Source organism: Apus apus, chromosome 1, assembly GCF_020740795.1.
Source record: "Apus apus isolate bApuApu2 chromosome 1, bApuApu2.pri.cur, whole genome shotgun sequence".
Taxonomy (NCBI): Eukaryota; Metazoa; Chordata; class Aves; order Apodiformes; family Apodidae; genus Apus; species Apus apus.
In genome coordinates this window covers 41026954-41045775 of record NC_067282.1, presented here as the reverse complement: position 1 = coordinate 41045775, position 18822 = coordinate 41026954, and the positions used below count along the sequence as shown (strand labels likewise).

Sequence of the window (18822 nt, the reverse complement as noted above, 5' to 3'; positions counted from 1 at the left end):
TGCACATTTCAGTGATAGGCAAGCATTTCCAAAACTTCAGCACTCAATTTATGTGGGATCATCTCACACAATTTTTCTTTTCCTGTGTATTTAATAAGATTTTGAAAGACTGATTTGGAATACAAAGGGTAGAGTAAGAAAACCTCTAAAATCTTATAAATATTCGCCAGTTTCACTGGGACCGAAAGAAGACTTCAAGAGCTGAGATACAGCTTGTACTTCCAGATGCATTATATTTTAAAATACAAGTGGTGTTTTGTAATTATACACTGTGGAGGTTTAATATGCTTCAAAATGTGCTCTGCTCACAAAGGAGCAATGCTTTCTATCCTACAGGACAGAAAAGAGAATTTTTCTCTGGTCCCTATTTAAAACAAAACAAACCAAATATGTTATGTTAAAATGTTCTCTTGAAGTTTTTCTAGATCAACAGTTACTGTTTAGGTGAGCTTATTATTTCTCTTGTTCCCTCTCCATCACACATATCTCACTTAAATATATGCTCCTCACTTGGATGGAAAAAGTGTTGAGAGAGACGTGCTTACATCGTTAACATAGTAATTGTTCACTTAATCTCATTTATGGAGGAAGGAGGCTATACTTCACTGATACCAATTAAATATCCTATACTGGATTCTATATAAATAGCTACAAATGTGCACAATGGTTACATTACATGGTATATTTAACAACATAGCTAAATCAGAAAGTATGAGCTATGCCTTTAGTGATGGGAGTACTAATGATTGCATGCAAGAAGATTTTTGCATGCAACCATGAAGGAAATAATTGCTGTTCAGCACTATTCAGTTAAGTTAGCATATCAGTAAAAACACATGCATAGAGGCTCCACCTGTATTCCTAGTGCCCTAGCACTGATATGACTGCAGCATATATTAAAGCTTTAGAAGGTGTTACAGTATTCACAACTTGCAAAGTGTGTGTAATTTTTAACAGAGTTAATTTGAGCATTGTCAGATGACATTGCAATGGTGATATTCAGGTTTTCTTATTTATTTTTAACATAAAGTATCATAGGTGTCATTTTACAGATTTATGAGAGGACTACTTCTACTGAGGTTTTAAATCTTGTGGGTTTTTTTTCCTCTTTCCAGTTCTTTGCAGATATAAATATATAAAACAAATGTTTGTTTTTCCTGTTTTAGATGGAAGACTTTATTTGAAAACTACTGTCATGTATTGAATTTTTCCTGCTGAAGATACCTGTGCTACGGTAAAGAACTTTACAGTAAGACATTGGCTCATAAGGAGTTCTATGGAAACAAAGTGTTTTCAAGGCAACTTCCTCAATTTCATTTATCAATGTTCTTCAAAAATGTAAAGAATTCTGCAAGAGTGTCCTCTTTTGGTTATCTCCTGTGGCTCAACCCAGAGACCTAGAGAATGTTTGTAAATGTACAGTAGCACTCTTCTTACAGTGAAAATCTGCATCTCTGCACCGGACTATTGTATCAAAAATTACAGGCAGGTCAGAACAAGGCTGAGTATTCCCTTTTTCAAGGAATGCAGACTCTGTCCTCCTCTGATTATTCTATATTTGAGCACATCAAATGATCCTTCCAGCGGTGTCCAAGTACACTTACAGACTGTTATATCATACCGAAACCAGCAAGACAGCTCAGAAATTAACTTATAGAGGGCATAAGAGGATTCTTATTAAAAAAAAAAAAGGTAAAAAAAAAAAAAAGGTAAAAGAAAAAAAAGTGATACATTCAGTTTTCAAACTATGATTGTGGGTTTTCTTCTAAAGACATTTTTTCCACATGATTTCCAAGAGACCAACACATGTATGTTAGATTACATTAAGTGAAATGGAATTTTGTGTAAGTGAAAAGAAATGCTGAATGTAAACAAACTGTTTTACTGTTCACGAAGTCTCTTTTCATAAAATAAAAAATATGATTAAAAGATTAATAATTTCTGATTGTAAACTGGCAGGGGTTTATGAAATAAAAGACTTTGCTTCTTATCAAACTGTTGGTCACATGTACAGTATATAACACAAATCACACAAGGAAGGTATTATGTATGCAGTAGAAATCTAGAGTTTAGGAAATGAAAATTTTAGATAATATTGTTTTGTCACCCTGTTGGTCAGAAAGACACCTTTCTAGTTTTAACGCATGCAGGCATGTAAATATTTGTCCTGGAGTCACAGTATTACTGAATGAGATCTTAAGCATCTGGTAACAAGTCAGAATTCTGTATCAGCCACTTTTATTTGTATATTGAGCTCTGGTTAGTGCCCTGATTAGTGCACTTTTCAGAATGGACTGTGGCTGAGCAGCAAGTCAAAATGCCAGAAATATTTTTATATGTTAATGTCATATTATGTCAATGTTGCTAAAAAAAAAAAGAGAAAACCTAACAAACACTTGATGTATCAGTCCAATTCCACGTAGAACTGAGTGATACAGTTGAAGTCTATTGTCCCTCCCACCTTGTCTTAGGGATGGGTGGTTATGTGTTACTTTCACTGTCTTTATGAAAGCTACAATATGTGTTTTCACCCTTGTGCTGATAACTGGAAGTAAGCTGCAACACAGTGCTTATTACATTACTAAAAGTTATGTTCTTTGCTTTGCGTACTTTTGGGTTACCCCTTTAAAGACTGATTTTGTGAATCAGTGCTATTACTGTAAGCTTTGTGATGATGCTTCTTCATCTAATGTTTTATGCATATAAAATATTATTTATTACATGGAAACATATCAAAACCTTAAATGTCTAAGATGCCTAATTTAAAGCAAATATTTCTTTAAAAATAGTTCTGATTGGATATTAATATTATTTTGTCAAAAAAAAAATTCTAATGTTTTGTAAACTAGCACTGAGCTTCTGTAGTTTGTAGGTCTTCCTCGCAATACTGGTACCCATTTATTTTGTGCAGTTCATATTTACTCCATCACAATCCTTTTTTTAACAATAGAAAGATGTATACACAAGTTCACATCACAGTAATTTTTTTTTTAAGAACTATTGAGCAATATTTTTCATGAAATATTGTTACCTAATACTTTGTAGTGATATTATTTTCTAACCATAATCCTTTCATAATTTTCATAGCTGCTTGAATACATACAGGATTCTGTACTCCAGTTTTTTCATATGCAGTCTTTAAAGGGTTAACAGCTGTAAAGTTAGATGGACTTGTGGCAAGCTTTTGAATCATTCATATCTGAAAGAGAATTAAAAGCCTACAACTGAAATATGTAGTAGCATCTACCATTGCTCTGCTCCTTGCATAGAGTCACCTGTAAGTAGGTTTAGTAGTTTTACAGTATATACTTTCAAGACCTTTGGGAATGCCTCAGTGTTTGGCTTGGTACATAAATAAAAATGTTAAGGATTAAGGGGGAACCAATTTATAGCTGGATGTTTGGAAAGAATCTTGCTAAAAACAGTGTAAATATTACAAACCATGAGATGTTTCCGTAAGTTGAATTTTTTGCCCCTCTTTAGTTATACAGGGTTTGGGTTGGTATTTTGCTTTTGGTTTTTGATTTTGATTTTTTTTTTTTGCATAGATTATGAAGAAAAGTTGTGCTCATGTTATTGTTTATATGCTTTTGTAATCTTAAAGATATTAATGTCTAGTTGTTCTATATTATAACCACATTTGCGCTCTATGCAAGCCCTTGGAACAGAACATACTCATCTTCATGTAGGACCTATGAAAATTGTCTATTTTTATCTATATATTTAAAGTTTTCTAAAAATGAAAAAAAGGTTATTACGAATTTTGTTGTACAAAATCTGTACAAAAATCTGTTTTTACATCATAATGCAAGAATTGGAAATTTTTCTATGGTAGCCTAGTTATTTGAGCCTGGTTTCAATGTGAGAACCACGTTTACTGTTATTGTATTTAATTTTCTTTTCTTTTCAACAATCTGCTAATAAAACTGTCTGAAATCTCTCTGTGACTTTATTTACAGTTCATCTTTATTAAATATTCTGCAATGTATAACATCAGAGGAATATTTACTTTCTAATGGGAGGCATCTAAAAACAACATAAGTCAGCTCTTTGTAATGTGAGGAGAACAATGCTGAATGATTTTATTTAACATGCAACTGCTTCTATCTTTAATATGAATTACTGTGGTGAAAAACATCATAAAAGCACACTCTGTGGTTATTGTTTAACAAGCAGATTTTCCATATTTATTTTTTCCTGCCAGCTAAGCAAACTGCCCCCATCTACATGATTTATTTATGTACATTTCTCAGTTTATGAAGCTGTTATTTGTACCTTTTTCCTTTATATTGTGATATTCCCATGATTCTTGTTTCACAAAGCTTTGTGCTGAATAATGTAAAGTGGACACATTGATGGAACAAAACGTATTATTCCCCTAACTACAAAAGTGCAGGGGTAATCCAATTGGTTTTGTCTCAAATCTCCTTCACTTGATAAAACGTGTTGATAAACTTTGGTATCCTAACACGTTTTTTAACAAACAGCAAGTATTAAAACATTTAAACAGGCATTCAGAGAAAAAAATAGTTCTGGCTTAGCATATCTTTAAGTGGTACTGTGAGGGGCGGGGGGGGGGGAAAGGTGGTTTTCTTTAAAGTAAAGATGGTTATTTAAGAAGTCTGGAAGTAAGATATTTCAGAATATTCAGAAAAGTCAAAAGTCAGAGACGTATGATTTTGAGTATTCTCCCTTATTGCTCTGCCTAGCCTGGCCTTGTCTTGCTATACCTTCCCATCCCATCTCTTCCCTTCCTTCCTGAACCATACCTATCTGAATGCTTCTGCATTCTTTAGAGAGCATGCTTGTTTGGGAAAGCACAAGAGATTAGCTTTCTTGGACCAGCCCATTTTGTTACCCCTAGATAGCATGAGGACTGCAAGTGAAAAGCTGACAGGCTTCCTGAATTCTAGCAGGTTGTTGTTGCTGGCTAGTTGATTAGGATTTTGACTGGCTATGTATAGGGCAATCACTGTCTCCATCTGTCTGCATTGAAATGTCCTGCATGTTTACCTTAGCAAGCATCCCAGCTATGCCATGGCCTGCTCCCCTGCTATACGCTCTGGCACAGTTAAAGAAGGTAAGGGGAAAAAAAAAAACTTGTAAATGTCTCAGTCCATCTTGCTCCCAAAACTGAATGATATATACAGTAACAGACTAGCAACCTACCCGTGTGTTTTTAGGAAACCCAGGAAATAGTTTCAGCAGGAAGGAAGCTGCCCTCACATAGGTTCTCCCCCTTCCCCATTAATAAATCACTGTTTTTTCAGTTAACGGTAGCTGGAATTTAACAGGGCTGAGGTTGGGTTGGCCAATAGTTAATCAGATGTTGGTACTTGTTGTTACAGTAAAACTAAACTCTGCAAAGCTCAGGTCAGAATCAAGAAGAGGTCACCCTAAATGTATCTTGCCTAAAACTTAGTAGTAGGTTATGGTCAGAACCTAAAGAACTATGGAGCCTGCAGCTAGATGCCTAAAGTTTTAGGAAAATCCTTGAAGAAATTACAGACTCAAGTGAGAATTTTTTATTTCTTGTTTTGTTTTTTTTTCTATTAAATGAAATTGAAAGTTGCGTTTTGACCTAAAAGGTAAACATCTTTATGTGTTGAAGGTGCTATAAGTTCTTAAAAAATGCTTCATTTGTTATTTGCTTACATGTTATTTGACACGAGACTGTCCAATAAACAAAGCCTGAGGCCAAGATTTTCAAGCGTGACTGCTGATTACAGGTACTTCTAGTTTTGGTGGCCAAACTTCAGCTATTTTCAATGCCTTTCATAAAATAAAATGTCCTAGCTCAAGGGGTCTGTCAAACTTACTTCCTTAGTAGCTGCTGTCTAAGTGATCCACAAGATACTGAGGAATTTATTAGTGTGCCTTTGCTGAGCTGATCAATGATGAATCATTTCACCACTGTCAGCATCACCCCATTTCAAGCAGAAGCCTTTTCTGTAAAAAAGTTCCATTTTCAAACGGATAGTAAACAAAGGCTTTCTAAAATTCAGGCCCTTAAATGAAATAAAATTAGAAATAAAGAACAAACAAACAAAAAAATCTAGGCATTCAGAATACTTGGAAACTTTGCAATAGTTCACCCAAAGGTCTAATAGTACTGTGCAATTTGGGACAATTTGCACAGTCTGTGAATAAACATTATTTCTACATCCAAGTTATTGTAACGATAGTTGTCATAGTCCAGTTAATTGATTAATTGATCCTCTAAATGTGGACCATTAAGCCAGAGTCAGATTCATCTTACCGTGCACAGCAAAAGGACAAGCAGAAAGATATACAAGTTGCAACAAATAAACTCCAACTGGATATAAGGGGAAAAAAAAAAAAAAGAGAGTGATGAAGCACTTGAACAGTTTTCCCAAAGTTCGGCTATCTCCATCTTCAGACATTTTCAAACCTGAGTTGAGCAAGGACCTGAGAAACCTGATCTAACTTTGCCCAGTCCAAAGCAGATAAGCTTAGCTGACCTTCAGAGGTACCTTCCAACCTCAGGTTTTTACTATTCTAGAATTACAAAACTTAAAACTATGATGCCCTTGTAGGCATAACACTTTTTGTGCCCAGTTTAGAAAGGAGCCAATTTTTTTTTTTTTTTCCTATAAATAGCAGTTATCAGATCTAGAATAGGAAATCTTGTGATATGTTTAAGGTTTCATAGCCTTTTGATCTTCCATATCAGGAAGCCAGAAGAATGAGCTGCACTTACAGCAAGATCTGAAAGAAGATACAGAATGTGAATACAGAGAGAATTAAAAAAAAAAAAAAAAAGCCCCTATTCTAGTGCAGTTATAGTTAATTTAAATAGTAAGGATGGAAGCTGTAGCAAGTTTGTGAATCAGTTCTCAGACCAGTTTTCAGGCAATAAAGAAATAAAAGGCAAAGTGAGCAAATAACACGTCTAATGACAAAAATAACAGTATTGGGGGATAAAGAAAGTTACTGGAACTTTCCCATTCATTTTTTATTGGGTACACAGGCCAGACAGTCTATGGTAATACTGCAAATTACAGCCTGTAATAGATCCTCCTTTTAAAATACATCTCCTTTATTTATTACTGCAAATGCAAACACTATAAATATATGTTTCTATATCTATATTCCGGCTCTACTCTTCTCAGACCACACCTGGAGTATTGCGTTCAGTTTTGGTCCCCTCTCTACAAAAAGGATGTGGACAGGCTGGAGAGGGTGCAGAGAAGGGCCACAAGGATGATCCGAGGATTGGAGAACCTGCCATACGAGGAGAAGATGAGAAAACTGGGTTTGTTCAACGTTGAGGAGAAAAGGCTTTGGGGAGACCTTATTACCATGTTCCAGTACTTAAAGGGTGTCTACCAAGAAGATGGAGACCCTATTTACAAGTAGTCAGATGGAAAACACAAGAGGTAATGGACACAAGTTCCTCCTGGGGAGATTCTGATTGGACACAAGAGGTAAATTTCTCCCTGTGAGGACAATTAAACATTGGAATAGTGTCCCAAGGGAAGTGGTAGATTCCCCCACATTGGACATTTCTAAGTCTCAGCTTGACAGGGTGCTGAGCCATCTTATATGAACGTGGTAGTACCTTGAAGGGGTGGACCAGATGATCCTTGAGGTCCTTTGCAACCTGTCATTCTATGATTCTATGATATTCCTGTCTTGAAACGGATTTGTACTTCAAGGCAACCATTTTGAAATGCTATAGATCTAACAAACAGAGGACTTTGAAAAAGTTCATTTGGCTTGTTGGCTTCTCTGTCAAGTAGGTATTATCATGCAGGTTGGGAACCTGAGGTATAAAAAAGCTAAAATTAATGTTTTAAAACTGAAGAGACAAAAGGAGTATCTTTGGGCTTCACTCTGTGAAGTTGTATCATAGTACAAGTGTAATAAGCTAGGGCTCTGAAGGACTTTGTAGGTAAAAAAGCATGTTTGTGTTGGATGTGCCAATTTCTGGGAGAAATGCAAAGTAGAGAGAAGAGAAGGAATCTTTTGGTTAGTAAAGCAGGCTGAAAAAAGGAGGCTGCAAGAGAATTTTGACTGGAACATAAGGATGGTAGAAAAGAGGAGACTGCAGCTGTGAAATGGAAGTAAACAGTGACACAATAAGGAAAAACTGGATTCTAAAGATACTTTTTAGAAATATCTGGTAAGATATACATGCAGCAAACAAATTAATTTGGCAGGCTGCTGGGCAAGCAGCCATTGTTTTCAGTTCCTTCAGAAGCAACTAATAACCATTTGACTTCTGTTCTCTGTGACCAAACTGATGCTTCAGAATCTGGCTTTTAAGTGATGGGAAGCCAGAAATAAGTTTCCACATAGATCTCTTGAGCAATCTGAACTCAATTTAACAATTGAACAGGACAGAGATAAAGTATTGCCTTCTTTGTGAGCTGATCAATAAGAAGCACACCTCTGGGAAACAGATGCCAGTATGACCCTTCAAAACCATTTCAGTGGCAGAAGCTGAACAAGTTGACAGGCCACCTTACACAGAACTTACAGACGTAGTAAATGATAGCAAAAAAAAAGCTCTAATTCGCATTTTCTTCCAGGTGAGATCTTATCCTATCTGCCTCTCACTCAAACTTCTACAACACTCTTAAGTGTATACGTGGCACCTGGTAAGAAGATAAGACTCAAGTGAAGAATTAAGGGTTGAAGACAAAACCACTGTGAAAAGTGAAAGTAAGATGTAGACAGACACGGAGAAAAAAGGTAAATGAAAAGTATTATAGTAAAGAAGTAATCCATGGGTTTCAGAATTCACAATTCCTAAAAAAGAAACTACATCAGTGTCCACATGCCTAGTTTAAAACAGTAATAAATAACTTGCCTTTTTGAGGTACATAACCTAGATGCATAGCTCCAGCATAACCTCTTTTTGGGAGCCAAAATCTAAGGTGACAACATGATGCAGTGTGCTCAGAAATCTTGCTGCATAACCAAGCAGGATCATTGAAATGAAGGAAATATAAAGCTGCCAATCACAACCATTTCCACAGCCTGAGGGTACACTACCCCATATGCCTTACTACTAAGCTCAAGAATGCGCTTTTGCTCATGTTCTCTTTTTGCTCCTCCTCCTTCTCCCCCTCTATCCTGCCTTGGTGAGGCTGCATCTGGAATATTGTGTCCAGTTCTGGGCCCCTCAGTTCAAGGAGGACAGGGAACTGCTTCAAAGAGTCCAGCACAGAGCCACAAAGATGATTAAGGGAGTGGAACATCTCCCTTATGAGGAAAGGCTGAGGGAGCTGGGTCTCTTTAGCTTGGAGGAAAGGAGACTGAGGGGCGACCTCATCAATGTTTACGAATATGTTAAGGGTGAGTGTCAGGAGGATGGAGCCTGGCTTTTTTCAGTGATGACCAGTGATAGGACAAGGGGCAGTGGATGCAAACTGGAGCATAGGAGATTCCATGTGAATATCGGGAAGAACTTACTTCCTGTGAGAGTGACAGAGCACTAGCACAGGCTGCCCAGAGAGGTTGTGGAGTCTCCTTCTCTGGAGACATTCAAAACCTGCCTGGACAAGTTCCTGTGTGATGTACTCTAGGTGACCCTGCTCTGGCAGGGGGGTTGGACTAGATGATCTTTCGAGGTCCCTTCCAACTTCTAGGATTCTGTGATTCCTGTTCTCTTTTTGCTTCTGTTCCTTTTAGTAGTAAGTTGAGGACTTCCTTTTTCCCTATACACATCACGCTGTAGCTGTTTAGTGTCAGCACTCTACCCATAGAGGGAATGTGAACCCACTGACAGTAGGAAGCAACCTGAATCCCCACTCCACACGGTTTTGGGAAAGCATTCCTACCACTTGACTTCAGAAGTGGACAGCCCTGAGCATCCTGTAGATTCTGGATTTCAAAGCACACTAGAGGAGTGTCTACATTAGCAATTTTATGTGCACAAAGGGGCCTCTGTGACTTGAATTTGCCATGCATCTGTGCTTGTAGTGTGCCCTCAAGCTCCTAAAGGAGCTTCTTTTCCTGGTGGAACCTAGTAATGCAATAAGATATAATCTACATTTTGCCACTCACAATGTTGACCCTAGGGCCCTTAGCAGTTGGTGATCTGTACAAGCCTAGGGCTGGCAACTGGTGGAAATGTCACTGCTCTTAGTGCCATGGTGAGAACATGCAATCCTAGGGGCCTAGAAAAATATCCCACCACCAGCTTCCCACTAGCACCTTGCTGCCACTTTTGCAGCAGAAAGGTGGTGGCTCTAAATTGTCCCTTCACCCAGTACTAGAAATGGAACAATTGCATCATGTCATAGTGTGGTCCTTCCCTCCTTGCACCATAGCAATCAGCAATGGAAACACTGACTGGAACTGCTGGTTCTGCAATGCATTTCCTTCAAAAGTCCAGATAAACCCTTTTGAGGTTCACATTTCAGGTGGAACTGGAAAAACAGAACTGGTAGGTGTGGCTTTGTCTTGAGTGAGGCTTTTGACCAGGCCAAGAAGGGACTGAGTGATGTCTAATAAAATGGTCAATTAACAGTATCAGGGATATCATGCTTTGCCATACTTCATTTTCTTTTTATATATGATGCTGAAATGAATAATAATAATTAAATTATTGAGTTTTTCCTTTTTATTAACTGCCAGGTGTTACTTGAGGGGAGGCAGATAATGATAATAGTGACTGCTTTTCCATTTTATTTACTAATCCACTATCAGCATAGATAGAGATGTTATTTGGAACTGTATGAAGAGTGTATTTTATCATGAGAACAATAGCAGGCACTTACTTTAAGACTCTACTGACCCTGGAACCTCCTATTATGCTTGCATGGGTAGATGAGTCGTACAATGCATTTTACTAACAGCCTGTAGTTGTATGTTATATTCAAGTTTAAAAATACTTCAGTCTCTTAACAAACACTGCATATTCTTCTAAGCGGTGGTCATTAAAGAGAGTGCCACTATATCATTCCTTTGTATTTAATTTGGGGCAGAAAGAGCAAACTGTATTTTGAGCAAGGTTTATTCCTTTTTCAATTTAAGTAATTTCTTTTCTAATCTAAACTGGCCAAGTTCAATTTAAATTATTGTGTGAATTGTTGGTGAGTTGCTTTTATTTGAATCAGCAAGCATTTGGCCATGGCAAATGAGCTTCTGGCAAACAAGAACATTAGTACCAGGGGACATCTTTGCAGTTTGCTTTTGTGCACTGCAAAGAGTTTTCAGTGTTAAAGATTTATTTTTAAAAAAAAATATTGTTCCGTTCAGGGTAGAAGGAGCTGCTTTCATCTTTGATTTTAGTCCCATTCTTCTATCACTGTATATGACGAGTGAAGTCTAACAGGAATGAAGGTAAAAATGGAAGTGTTCAGGTTCCACCATTTCCTATCCATTTTACTCTTTAATTCAATGATATTGTTTTCATGCTTTTTTTCCCCTAATTGATATGTTTTCCAAAATACACGTTTCAAATGTTATTTGGCTTGTCATATTGGATTTTGCTTTAGCAGTGCAATAGCTAGGAATCCCCAGTCTGCAGACCACAGAGAGCTTAATGGAAGTATCTATGTGGCTGAAAGTCAGCCTCCTTCTCAAAGGCAGAGCAGGAGCTAGTAAGGACTGAGTGAATCATTTTAGTAGCAACCACAGCTGATCCTGTGTGCCAATTTTCTCTCAGTTGCTGCTTTACCTGCTAACCACACATCCCTTGTTGTTCGTCTGCACATATGCAATAAATCCAACATGTGCAAAGAAGCAGAGTGTCGATGTATAGAAGGTTTTGCTTATGTCTTGTGCTGCCAGAATACACTGATTTTACTGATCACGTGCAAAACTCTGTCCTTCATATATTCAATAAACTGGTTTTTCAGGACATGAAAAGTGTTCATTACCTATGCAAGGCCATCCCCCTGAACGTGCACAGTAGGACAACCCAGGGGATGATGCAGATTATATACCATGGTCCTCCTTTGATCTTAACAAAACACAAAAAACGGCAACAACCCACAGCCATAAAAAGCACCCCAACCAAACAAAAAACTTGGAATTATTCTTTTAATCAGTTATAACAGAAATTTGAAGTGAGAAATTTTCAAGTAATGGAAATAGATCATTCATACTGCTGTGTTGTTAGAATGGCCGATGGCCAAGTGGTGGCACATGCCAAGTAGCTCTGCTGCAGATGAATCTGAGGGTGGTACAGCAGCTGGAATGGGTCAGGCCAACCCAATAGCCAGCTTCACTCTGGAGCGTGAGGAGGCATCTTATAGAAAGATTCCTCTATACTATTTGGACATAGGGCTTTTGAACTTTAGGGATCACATTTAATTTATCAGTATATATCTTTCTTTGGTATAATACCCAGACACGACTGCTCAGTCATACTGTACCACAAACCACTCTTAATCCCCAGTCATATTCAAATTTCTTTGTCCCCATTTAGCTCTAATCCCCTGCACGTGCTGCCATGTGAAATGTACTTTCCTATTTCCAGATTCTACTCCACCAGCTGCCCCATTATTCAGCTACTCACCTGAAGAATGCTTATCTGGGAGGGAAAAAGAAGAAAGATCCATTCCTAACCTGCTTGTGTTTGAAATGGGTAACTTTCACTCTATCTCCTGAGGCTCAAACGAGGCTGATAATTTATCTTTCTCCTAGGTGGACATGTTCCTAATTAACTGTGTTTCAGTGTTTCTGAATGATGAGTGAAGGGATCCTTCACTCTCAGTAAGGAATGGGATCCTCCAACTTGCAACTTCTTTTAACATACCACTAGCTCTCTTTAAAATGAAGATCCTCCAGAGACAGAATTACTGATGTAGAAGATGTTTTAGTGTTAATATGAGTTGAGTTTACAGAGGTGGTGCCACTTTCTCCTGAATTTCTCCTGAAATGAACAGAATTTTTTATATCCTGAGTTCATGCATCCTCCCATCTCCAGATTTTATTCTTTTTTATTATTATCACTCATGTGGTTAAAATATTTTTCATTCATTTATTCTTTTTGTGTGTGTTTATGTTCAAATACATATGCTGAACTTAGGGTCCTGTTTTGAACTCTTGAGACAATCTAGTGAGATATAGCTGTGTATCCGTAATTTCCAAAAGGGTCACAAGTGACTGCTCATAGGAAAATGTCCATACTTTTCTGCAGGATGCGATCCCCTTAAAATCCTGAGACCTGGGTAATGGTGTGAAATTAAGAATACCTAGTAGGAATTTAACAGGTAGAATTTTTTAAAGCAGTTGCTAAACTTTTCTGGCATTGAAGAAATAAGGATATTTAATAAACACTTTCATACTTATTTTGTAAAAAAACATATGCCTTGGAATGTACAGGGATATCCAAACTGCATGGATATCCATTTAAAATTTCAGTGGGTGCTTGTGCTTTTGTAATATCCCAAGAAGTGCTTAGTTGCATCCTGCATCAGTTACATACCTCCACAAGTCTGGCCTCTAGAGGTGAAAGAATCTTGGCCAATGACCCTATTGTTAATAATGATTTCCAGTACAAATGTTCTAACCTTGAAAGGAGGCAGGGGAGTAAAACCCTAGGCCTGCCTTCTTATCCTTTTTCCTTCCAGGTTTTATTCTTTTACAGCTGTAGCAATACAAAGCAGCTAAGACTAAGAATATGAATCATCGTTACTATCGTTGTTAACATAATGCCCATGTGTAGATTTTTCTACAGACTTTCAGTTTGATAAACTGTTGGCATGTAAATAGTTCCTTGAAGAAATTCCAGTCCAGCTGCTTTTGTTTACAAATCTATCAATGGTTAACACCATAGAATGTATTTTGCCAGTATCTGAATTATAATTACAACTTGTTTAATTGTGAATTAATTATAAAAGAGGAAGACGAACCTAAATAATAAATATTTTGCAGATTTTGGAACCATGCCAGCTTTGACTGCATTCATTTTTGAAATGTGAGGACTTATGCTTGTAATTCTCCATTTTACCATTCTTATTCTTTATTTTTACAGTTTATTGTGCAAGAAACTCTCTCTGAATCATTATTGCGCTTATTTTGTCTTCAGAGGTTCTTCTGTTTATTCCTTCTGTTTGATCATTCTATGGATTTAATTAAGAGTTGGTTTTGATACACCAGTCACAGTAACATCTAAACTGACCTGAATACTGAGTATTTGCAGGTTTGGGTTTTGTTTTTGTTTTTTTTCAAATGAGATACAGGATCAAAGAAGCTCTGGAATTTCACTTCTTTTTGGCAGGAGGTTATTGGCATCGCTTGTTGCTATTTTGACCAGCAATGCAAAAAGATGTGCTTTGAATTTATTTAATTCTTAGTGTTTTTAAAAATAATTTCTTACAACTTAATTGCAATTTGGTAAAATTTATATAGATCAGCTTGGTAGACAGACTATGAAATGTATTATTCCTAAATTAGGATAGCTAAAAGTTACATTTGGGCTACATATTGTAGACCAATTTATAGTCACTGGACAAAATGCATGCCTCAGAAGAAGAAATAAGTGGTAAATCTTCCAAAAATAAACATCCTGTAGTTAGGAAAATGCTTCTTTTTTCTCAATTGGCTAAACAGTTAATTTCATCAACTTCTTTATAAGAACTGCTTCCTTTGGTATCTGAGGTACTGAGTTCCACAGCAATAATGAACTTTCTATTTCTTCATTGCTTCTGCACATTTGAAGTTACAGAAGCATGTAGAAGGCTACTGGGTGGACCACTGAAGACCACTATATCATCTTCATGGAGAGAGTTTCCATGTATGTCACCAGGGACATTGACAACAAAATCAAAATTTTCTTTTTTAGATATAACCCATGGAAATATCTACCTACCTTTATACTAAATTATTTTTTCCCCAGTTTCTGTATGCTGTCTATATATATATCAGAATCACTATCACAATTTAAATGTATTGAAGAATGTGGGTTATATACATTTAGATTTGGAAGTAATATGCCAGTTTAGATACTCTTGAAACGAGGTATCCACCTGCCACTTTGATAGTGTTTTAATGGTGCCATGCCCCATAAAATCAGCTTAGACAGTTATTTCAATGGATTAAAATGTTATTTATGCTTTCTATTAAAATTAACGAGCAGCCTTTCTTTTAGCTACTGTTTTATGCATAGAATCATGTGGTGAGTGTGTAGTCTCTTAATTTTGTTCCTATTTAAGTTAAGATTCTGAAGGTTTGGTTGTTAGCAATAACACTTAGAGATTAACTCTGTTCGGGTACAATATTGATTAGCCCTATCATTCATAAAGCCACTAGAAAATATTTAGCTGTATGAATCATTGACTTTCCACATAATCAACCTATGAATTATGTGACTAAACTTGATAAGTTGACAATGTGAATGATAAATTCATTCAGCAGACTACTTTTGATGTATTTTATCTTTCTCTGCTGTATTATAAAAAATGAAACTTTGCCCATAACATTTAGAATATCTGTTGTAAGCAGTTGCCATCTAGTGCCAGCACTCATTTCTATTCATAGATAATGGGGCAATACTTACACTTTGGAAGGCAATATGTTTCTCTCAATTTGTAATGGAGTCATGTAATGTCACGTCCATAATGGGAAGTAAATAACATGCCTTGACATGAATGAACACTTCAGGCAATCATTAAAGTAACTGAGGGTGGTGGAGATTTAGAAAGATGAACAGAAAAAGTAGAAGAGTGGCAACTTCACTCACTGACATCTCCAGTCTGGTTTGCTGAATGCATGGTGCTCATGTTTTAGAAGCGAATCCAACTGATGGGACAGAAAAATGTTCTTCTGGCTTTCTCATAAAATGCTAGCTCCTTCAGGGTGATGTATCGTAATTAAGAATAACATTGTGAAGTCTTATCACCACAACAAAAAGATCCATTAAGAAAAATCACTCAAAAATGACATTATGACTTTGGGAGAGTTGAATTTGTGCTGTTGTCCCACTACAAAGCTTGAAAATTTGTTCATTTTACAAAGAAATCAAAAGTTCAATCAAGGATGTGAGAGCTTAGAAGGCTTTTTTCAAAGCATTATTGATACAATACTGTAATAAGAATTCACTGACCTATTCTGTAGGTGATGTGTGATTTTAAAAAGAAACTAACTCATTACTGTAGAGATTTTTAGGCAGCATGACGAACAGTAAAGCTTTTCTATTTTTTAAATGATTGTGAAAGGAAGGATGACATCTGTGGAAAGCAAAGGTCACATTAGAACAATCCTTTTAAAAACATGATACCCTATAAATGTATAGACCTCCATACATCTGAGTTCATGCAAGGCCTTCCCACACAAATATATTAGAACATGAACTTAATCATATTTTGAGTGTCAAGAATGAAAAGGTGATGATTACATTTTTTTTTTTTTCCTGGGCTTTGTTTTTTTTTTTACCTACTAGGTTAATTTATCACACTGTGTCTTCTCACCTCTTTTTCAGTACAATGTATTGTAGTTCTTCACTTTGCTCTGGTCTTGGCATTGGTTAAAAGTAGACCTTTTCAATTCACATTTAAGAAATCATGGAAACTTTGATTTTTCAGATTATCACAGAATCACAGAATGTTAGGGGTTGGAAGGGACCTTGAAAGGTCATCTAGTCCATCCCCCTGACAGAGCAGGATCACCTAGAACAAGTTGCAGAGAAGTGTGTCCAGGTGGGTTTTGAATGTCTCCAGCAAAGGAGACTCCACAACCTCTCTGGGCAGCCTGTTCCAGTGCTCTGTCACTCTCACAGTGAAAAAGCTTTTCCTTATATTTACATGGAAACTCCTATGCTCCAGTTTTTACCCACTGCCCCTTGTCTTATCAGTGGGCATCACTGAGAAGAGCCTGGATCCATCCTCCTGACACTTGCCCTTTACATATTTATAAACATTAATGAGGTTGCCCCTCAGTCTTCTCTTCTCCAAGCTAAAGAGACCCAGCTCCCGCAGCCTTTCTTCATAAGGGAGATGTTACACCCCCTTAATCATCTTTGTGGCTCTGTGCTGGACTCTTTCAAGCAGTTCCCTGTCCTTCCTGAACTGAGGGGCCCAGCACTGGACACAATATTCCAGATGCAGCCTCACCAGGGCAGAGTAGAGAGGGAGGAGTATCTCGCTTGACCTACTAACCACACCCTTTCTAATAGCCCCACGATACCATTGGCCTTCTTAGCACATTGTTGGCTCATGGTCATCTTCCTGTCCACCAGGACCCCCAAGTCCCTTTCTCCTACACTGCTCTCCAGCAGGTCAGCCCCCAACCTGTACTGGTACATGAGGTTGTTCTTCCCCAGATGCAAGACTCTACACTTGCCCTTATATTTCATTACATTTCTCCCTGCCCAACTCTCCAGCCTGTCTAAGTCTCTCTGAATGGCAGCACAGCCCTCTGGTGTGTCAACTGCACCACCCAGTTTAATGTCATCAGCAAAGCTGCTGACAATGCACTTTGTTCCCTCATCCAGTTTGTTGATTATTATATTGAATAGTACTGGTCCCAGTACTGACCCCTGAGGGACTCCAGTAGATACAGACCTCCCAGTAGTCTCTGTCTCATTGACCACAACTCTCTCACTTCTTTCCTTCAACCAGGTCACAATCCACCTCACTACCCAATCATCCAGATCACACTTCCTCAGATTAGCTGTGAGGATGCTGTGGGAGATGGTGTCAAATGCTTTACTGAAATCAAGATACACTACCATTTTCTATCCACCTGGATATGTCCTCACAAAAGACTATCAAGATGGTTAAACATGACTTCCCTTGGTAAAAGTGCATTGACTGTTCCTAATGACCCTCTTATCCTTCATATGCCTAGACACAGCACTGAGGATAAGTTGATTTTGAGGTTGGAAGAAGTAGTCCATGAATGTTTACCAAATATCTAGGGCCCCCTTACCTTCTAGTAGCCTGTCCCTTTCCCCTAACAATTGCTTGAAAAGCCCAGAGTTGGCCCCGTTGAAGTCCAGGGTTGTGATCCTGCTTGGTATTCTGCTCCTACCACACAAGATCCTGAACTCCACCATCTCATGGTTGCTGCAGCCAAGGCTGCCCTCAACCTTCACTGCTTCAACCAGACCCTACTTGTTAGTGAGTATAAGATCCAGCAGTGCTCCTCTCCTATTTGGATCATCCACCATTTGCATCAAGAAGTGCATCATCAATGCACTGGAGGAACCTCCTGAATTGTGAATGGCTGGCTGAGTAGGCCTTCCAGCGAATACCTGGGTAGTTAAAATCTCCCATGAGAACCAGGGCCTGTAATTGCAAGGCTGCTTTCAGCTGCCTGTAAAAGGCCTCATCAACTTCCTTGTCCTGATCAGGAGGTCTGTAATAGACACACACAACTGTATCACCCATGCTAGCCTGCCCCGTAATTTGCACCCACAAACTCTCAGCTCACTCCTCTTTTGTCCGTGGACAGAACTCAATACATTCTAGTTGCTCTGTTATGTAAAGAGCAACTCCACCACCTCGCCTTGTTGACCTAAAAAGGACATAGCCATCCATGACCACATTTCAGTCATGTGAGCTGTCCCATCATGTCTCTGTAATTGTCACCAGATCATAAGCCCGTGACCACACACAGAATTCTAACTCCTCGTGTTTATTCCTCATGCTGTATGCATTGATATACAGGCATGTCAGGGACTGAGCTGAAGATGCTAATTCTAACCCAGAGTGGTCAGAGGCCTTCTGATCTTCATTAATACTAGAACACTGCCCCACTGGTGCAACCCCAGCTACAGCTCCATCCCCCTTTTATTTAGTCTTATGTGGGGGGAGAAGATGGGCCATTTTCCACATCTAGTTTTAAGGTCTATGAATGAGCCCTGCTACTTCATGTCCTTGATCCCTTTTCCCCCTGCCA

At 37.9% G+C, this 18822-nt stretch overlaps 1 protein-coding gene across 4 annotated transcripts in view; it reads left to right on the top strand.

Annotated features, from left to right (window-relative positions):
* Positions 1 to 3940, top strand: part of DACH1 (dachshund family transcription factor 1) — a 357701-nt gene extending 353761 nt beyond the window's left edge. For all 4 annotated transcript variants that reach the window (XM_051633619.1, XM_051633610.1, XM_051633602.1 and 1 more), the window contains one exon: positions 1167 to 3940. The gene's annotated coding sequence lies outside the window, so the exon portion shown is untranslated. The remainder of the gene's footprint in view (positions 1 to 1166) is intronic.
* Positions 3941 to 18822: the final 14882 nt, after the last annotated feature.